Here is a 7,347-nt window from a genome sequence, read left to right as displayed (position 1 = left end):
CAACAAGATGGGTGACCCCCCCTCCTTTTTTAAAAACTGAATATGCACAGCAGACATGTTATTTCAGAATCAGTTTAGGAAACTCCTGTTTCATGAAATATGCAGCAGTGGCCATGGTACCAGTCAAGGGAAAGTTAATGAGAGGTTCACCATTTCTGGATTATTTATTTAAGATTATCAGCAGAAATGTGCAGTTCATTATGTATTACAAATTGTTTAGTTCCATTTGCAATATTTCTAAGATATAGAGCTTAAGGACATTTTGCATACTGATTTATAAGAATACTTTGTGGTTTTTATTTAATAGCCCTGTCTTCAGTTTTACATGAAACTGAAACATTTAAGGTACTAAAAGAAGGCCTAATCACTCAATCAGTAAATACTTATTAAATGCCAACTCTGTTCTAAGCATGGGGATACAAAAAGAGGCAAAAGACAGTCCCTGCCCTTGAGGAGCCTACAATCTAACTACTGGAAAATACAAAGTATTTTCAAAGTATTATTTCAGGTGATGGCTCTCTTCCATTAAATTACCTGATAATTTTACTAAAAGACCAGATTCAGGGCTAGGTGTTGATAGACAATGACTAATGCAGATAATACTTTTAGGTTTACAAAGCTCTTAACAGACAATATCTTGCTTGATGTTCATAACAACTGTATGAAGTAAGTGATATTTTTTATCCTCATTTTATGGATGATGAAACTGAGGCTGATAGTGATTTGTCCAGGTCATCTACCTAGTAAGTATCTGAAGCAATATTTGAACTCAAGTCTTCCTGTTGCAGGTCCTGTACTCTAGCCACTGCGTCAACTAGATGCTTTTCTTTCATCTTAAGAGTCACTTAGAGTAGTGAGCCACAATTTATTTCTAGATAATCACAAATAGATCCAGAATCCCTTCCTTTGCTACCATAGATTTCACTATTAATGCCAGCATAGGTCTGCATTTTCAGTCTAGTCCAAGTTAGTCAGGACTGCTAAAATCATATAAAATATTTCCTTAGGACAGCAGTGTGGACTGTGTAGCAAGCTTCAAAGTAATGTTCAAAAAGCAGATCAATGCTAGTAGTCTATGTGGAGGATAATGTCACTAAAAATGAAACTATGAGCTCCACATAGCCAGGTCTTATGCTTTGTTTCCCCTAAAGTATTTTACACATAGTAGGTACTTAGTAAATATTTGTTAAATTAATGAGTGTACATAGAGGAATAGAGTTAAGTGGAAATGGTGAGTAAATTTTGAAAGAGGTAATTGGGGATAAGGAGAAATGATTGGTGGTTGCCAATTTATAGATAAAAGGAAAAATAAAAATAATTTGAAGATTAAAAAAAATACTAACTCTCAAGTGAAAGAAGAGAGACTTCAATTGTAATCATGGAAATTAGAAATCAATAATATTTCCAACCAAACTTGAATTATCCATTTTATCTTAACTTCAAAATTTTTTGACTGCTTTTGACAATTGTTTAAATTTCAACAATTTTATTTTCCTATGCCCATTTGCTGAAAGTAAATGCAATAAATGATGATATGATCAAAGTCTTAACTGAGAGAAGGGGAAAAGCAAATGAAAGATTGTGGTAAATCAATGTCTGAATATTGAGTCAGCAATATGAAAAGGTCCTTGGAATTCAATATTCATTAATGTAGAGTAGGGAAGGATATGTAGGGACAAAGGAAGGACTTCATGCAGTATTAAATAGGCATCTTCCTAGGGGCTCTGAGGCTGGGGTGTGACATAAAATCTAATATTTATATAGAACTTTAGGATTTTCAAAACACTTGAGTACATATTATTTATGTTGATCTTCATTACATGTCGTATGAGGTAGGCAGAACATTTTATTCTTCATCATATAGAGTTTTAAGTGAAGTGGCCAGGATCACACAGTTGGTAAATGAAAGAATAAGAGCCATATCTCCCATAGCTTCTGTCTCCTAGACCAGAGTAAAACCATCTGAATTTTTATTTCCTTTACCATTAATTTCTTCCCTCCAATGAAATTGTCCATTGTATTTGCACCCTGAGAAAGCACTAACTTCCTTTGGCTATAAATAATGGAATTCAACTGAAATCATGACACTTAAGCAAATATTTAGCCAGGAACAATGCAATAAAGATAATGCGTAACTTTGAAAACTGCACTAACTCTCACACAGTCAAGGCCTTATTCCCTAAAGATCTCAAATATCATGCAACATCATGTCCACACCAAATATTACTATTGTTAGTATTATTATTGGTAATAATTCACATTTAGGTTGTGCTACAAAAGCTGAGGTAAGTAGTAATAGTTATCTCCCTTTTATGATAGGAACAATATATGCAGAATGAGCCCATTGGTCCATATTTTGGGGGGAAATACATTCCTAAAAACATTTAATGCATAAGGCCTAAGTATCAGCCATATTTATTTAGAGATCCTTAAATGTAGCCTTAGTAATAATAATCACCAGTTTCAGAAACTTATCCATAAGTAGGCAAATTATTAATTATGAAAAATATAATTCTTTACCTTATAGAACTAAACATCTGTCTCCACTGAGCTAAGTTGTATGGATGGCTCAAGAAAACTTTGGTTACCAAAGAAAACAATAGTTACTGAGAGGTAGTTTGGATGTAATGGATAGAAGTGTGCAAGTCCTGTCTCTTAATGCTTATTAACTCTATTGCATTGGACAAATCATTTAACCTCTCAGTGTCCCACACAATTTTCTAAGAGTAATATTTACAGATGAGTTGGTGCAAGGAGTTTCTGTGCTGTATGTCTGGACCACCTCCTTCCCTCTCTGCCCCAATAAAAGCATGGTATTAAAGAGTCCTAATTAACTTAGAACTCAAGTTTTTGTCTCTGAACTTATTTCAGAGTCTTTTGGTCATATTTATTGTGGCTATTTTAGTAGAGATAAATGTAGCTTAAGTGTATAGAAAACTGGCATTAAAGTCAAGAAGACCTGTATTTAAGTCCTGCCTCTGAGGTAGGCTATGATCCTGAGCAAGTCATTTAATTTCTTAGTGCTCTGGGCAACAACTCAAGACTTGCAGAGAAGGTGCCAACTGTATTGGTGGAGGGAGTTCCTTACCTGGAAGTTCACAGAACAATAGATTTAGAACTGGAAGGGACCCTAGGCAGACATAGGTTAAGTGACTTTCCAGGGTCACACAGCTATTGAGGCAGGATTTGAGCGAAGGTCTTTCTGGTTCCAAATCTAGCACTTAATCATTGAGTGATCTAACTGCTACTTAGATATAATAATCACAACTCCAGGCCATATTTCTACTTTAATAATAGCTGATATTTATACACTGCTTTAATGCTTACTTACATTATCTCATTTGATTTTCACAACAATCCTTCAAAGTAGCTTGGTTCAACAGGCATTTTAATCTTCATTTTACAGATGAAGAAAATGAGGAAAAGAAGGAGGGAATATATTTTGGTCAAGGTCATTTAGCTTGTAAGTATTGGAGGCAGGATTAAAAAACACATTTCCCTGATTTGAAGTCTAGCTGTCTTTCTACTGAACTGCCATTACCTTTCCTTTCAAGAGTCTTATAAATTGTATCCATTGTGCAAAACCATCTCTACAAATGTGAGGGGGTTATTCTAAATGTTTTCTAAGGTCCCTTTTAGCTCTACAGCTGTGATGCTATGAACCTGTTTCAAGTGCTCCAATTAACTGAAAATTACCTTAAATAAAGCTCCCAAGGCCAATCAAATATTTACTGAGTGCCTACAATGTGCTCTATTCTAGGTTCTACTGAACGTGCAAAGAAATATAAGACCCAGCCCCTGCTTTCAAGGAGCTTACAGTCAAGTTTGGTAGACAGGGCATAAACCTAAAAAAAGACAAAAAACCAAGGTAATATGAAAATGCTTAATGAATGGAAGAAAAGGATGAAGATCAAAGATTTGGATCTGGAAGTACCTATGAGGTACACCAACACTTCATTCTACAAATGAAAAAAAATCAAATCACATAGTTTTAGATGTGGGATTCAAATCTAGATCAGGAGACTCTAAATCTAACACTTTTAAACAGTGAACTGATGTTCAAAGGAAGGGGAGAGAACCTGTGGGCTGAAGAGGACAAGTAAGCTTTCCCAGAAGTAACGGGACTTGAGCTGGGCCTTAAAGCATTGATAGTATTCAAAATATAGAGAATAGGAGAGAGCTTTTTCTGATGGAAAGAATAATATGAATGAAGAAAGGTAAAGAGACAACTGTTGTTATTCAGTAGGGGCTGGCTGTTTTGTGATTCAGTGGACCATAGCACCCCAGTACTGCCTATGGGGTTTTCTTGTTGAAAATACTGGAGTTCTTTGCCATTCCGTTCTCCAGTAGAATAAGGCAAACAGAAACTAAATGACTTGCCCAGGGTCACTGCTAATAAGTATACGAGGCCGGATTTGAACTCGGGTATTCCTGACTCCAGGTCCAGCACTGAGCCACCTAGCTGCCTCCTAGAGACAACTAATTAAAAAGTATGTTGTGGGCATAGTGAGTAGATGAGATTGGCAGGAGCTGAGGTATTAGTATTACATAAGTGAGCAGTGAGAGGTGCAATTGGGCCGTATTGTCAAGGGCTTTGAATGTCAGATTATGAAGACTGAACTTTGTTCTCTTGGCAGAGGTGGAAACAATGAAAGGTTTTGCATCCTTACAAACATGTTCAAATTTATGTTTCCTCCCTTTCTTAATCTAACTTCTAGAAGAAAAGTCATTTATACTAATTGTCTCTACTTTCTCACCTCCCACTAATTTCTCAGTTTGGCTTCTGATTCAGAAATTAGACTGTAACTGCTCTCCTTTAATAATCACTTTAATTGCTAAATTCAATGGCATTTTCTCAGTCTTCGTCCTTTATATCTCTCCAACTTTTGGCACTATTAACACTATAAGGACTAGAATTTAAATACCTAGAAGGATCAAGCTTGGCTGTTTTATGGTACATCTTTTAAATTGATAAGTCAAAATAAAGTGATAGAATAAAAATCATTATTTCAAAGTAAAATTGTAAAACTTTTGTGTCAGCTGATATGCCTGGTCCTTCTAGCATCTTATCTTTCTCCTCTCTGATGCTTTCCCAATCCCCTCTCGTTTTTTTTTTGACAGTACACGATCCTGTTTCACTTCCTACCTATGTGACCCCTGCTCTGTGTCCTTTGATGTGTTATCATCACTGTCCCACTTCCTAACTACGTATATTCCCCAAGGCCACGTGCTCAACCCTCCTTTATTTTTCTTTCTTCTTTCTCACAATGATTTCATCAGCTTCTTTGGTTCAATGATCATTTCAGTGAAGATTTCTCTCAGCCCTCATCTCTCTCCCTCCCCTACTCTTTCTTTCTTCCCCTCCTTTTCCTTTCCCTTCTCTTCTTTTGTGCCTTTGCACAAACTGTTTTCCCTCTTCACTCCCATCTCTTGGAATCTCTAGCTTCCTTCAAGGCTTAGCTGAGAGGTACCTCCTCAACATCGCATGAAGACTTTTCTGATCCCACCACTCCCAACAAAATTACTGATGCTTGCCTTGCATTTACTTTCCTCTGTGATGGTAGAGCAGAGTGGGTGCGTACTTTCTGGGCATGCCAGATGAAAATGGATGTGCTGCAGTTGCATTAGCAAACCACATGAACATGAAACATGAGGGAAAAAAAGTCTGTCAATCAATTAATTAACTAGCAGTATAATGTACAGCGACAACTCTGAAATTATGGGAAGTGGATTCAAATCCCACTTCTCAATTTCCTTAGAAAAGTAACTAACTTATCCTATCTGGGCTTCAATTTCCTTTACTTTAAAATGAAGAAGTTGGACTAATGGCATCTGAAGTCCCTTCCAATGCTAAATTTATATTGTGATAAAATGACATAGTTAAAAATTCTTTTATTTTTTTTGGGGGGGAGCATTAACAATTAACATGGTCATTCAGTGCAGCATAAATAGGGGAGAGTGACAAAGGGAGAAAGACTCAGGCTTTGAGACTAATTTGGCAAATGATTATTTCAGGAGTCCAGGTATAAGGTGATAAGGCCCTGAAATAGACTGTGAAGATGCTATCCCATTTGTTACTTCCTTTTGATCATTTTTGTCTTTGAAATTCTTATTTGTTTAGATTCTTAAGTTGACACTGCCAAACTGTCAAGAAAGTAATTATAGCATTATAAATAATGTGTGTTGTCATAAAGAAGAGAGCACTTTATCTAATAAGCTGTAGACTTTACAAATATATACAAAATATGTAATTTAAAATAAGCATCTATAAATGAATAAGTAGACAAAAGCTTTTTTTATGAAGGAAGAATGTTTCAAGATTTTGTTTTGTTTGCGTTTTTACAGTTCTGTGAGATAATACCTCTTGTTGTCCTGGGCTGGTAGAACTAAAACAGTTCCTCATCTATAAAATGAAGGAGTTGGGCTAGATGGCCTCTATGGTCCCTTCCAATTCTAAATATCTAATCCTATGATCCTCTTCTTTGGCACTGTCAGCACTAGAGCTTAACACAGTTCCTATGTATCAGGAGTTCTATAAGTAGGTATTGGATTGCACTGAATAGAATTGAATTGAGTTGACTGAATTGGATTGACATGTTGTGGACATATCATGGCAGCCCGCAGCATTTTTAGAGGATCAGGAGCTATAGCTCTGCTGAGCAAGAAAGTATTGGTTAGTGTCCCATTCTTGTACATTACTTTGTCTGCTCCTATGGGAGAGTGTATAGCCATGAAAGAGAGGGCCAGAGAGTCTAATCAGGTTACAATTGGTTGCTGGCTCAGAAACAGAGACATAAATGTAATAGAGCCACTGCATAGCCCACATTATTCAGCCCTGAAACAGGACATAGCTAAGAGTTGTCATGCACATATGGCAATTCTGTGGTCTCTAATGAGACTATATGTACCCCTGGAGGAGTGTGGTTACCATTCGCTATGAACATTACTCTGCCTACAATGAAAAGAACACTGGGGTCTGAAAACTTCCTTTCTACTTATCAAATTGTGAGAAGATAGACTGAAGAAAGTGTTATTAATTTTAACTGTGGTAGATATGAGTGTCACCTTGGCATGCAGTTGTCTGGCTAATAGATGTCACCAACATTTCCCAAATTGTCTCTAGAGATTTAATCAGCCACATTCAGTTACAACAACTAGATAAGTATACTAAGGAAAATTCCAAATCCCATGAAGAAATGCCTTGGTTTGAGAGAGTCCTTGAGGAGGATAATGACCGCACAAGTCCAAAAAAAGCCTGAGAAAAACATGTCCTGGCCACAAGGATTCCAAGAGAACCTGGAAGAAACAAAATGAGATACGAAAGAATGACAGGGAAAATTGATACCT

The sequence above is a fragment of the Phascolarctos cinereus genome, unplaced genomic scaffold, assembly GCF_003287225.1.
Source record: "Phascolarctos cinereus isolate Bilbo 61053 unplaced genomic scaffold, phaCin_HiC Scaffold_4;HRSCAF=312, whole genome shotgun sequence".
Lineage (NCBI taxonomy): Eukaryota > Metazoa > Chordata > Mammalia > Diprotodontia > Phascolarctidae > Phascolarctos > Phascolarctos cinereus.
This window is presented reverse-complemented; position numbering follows the sequence as displayed.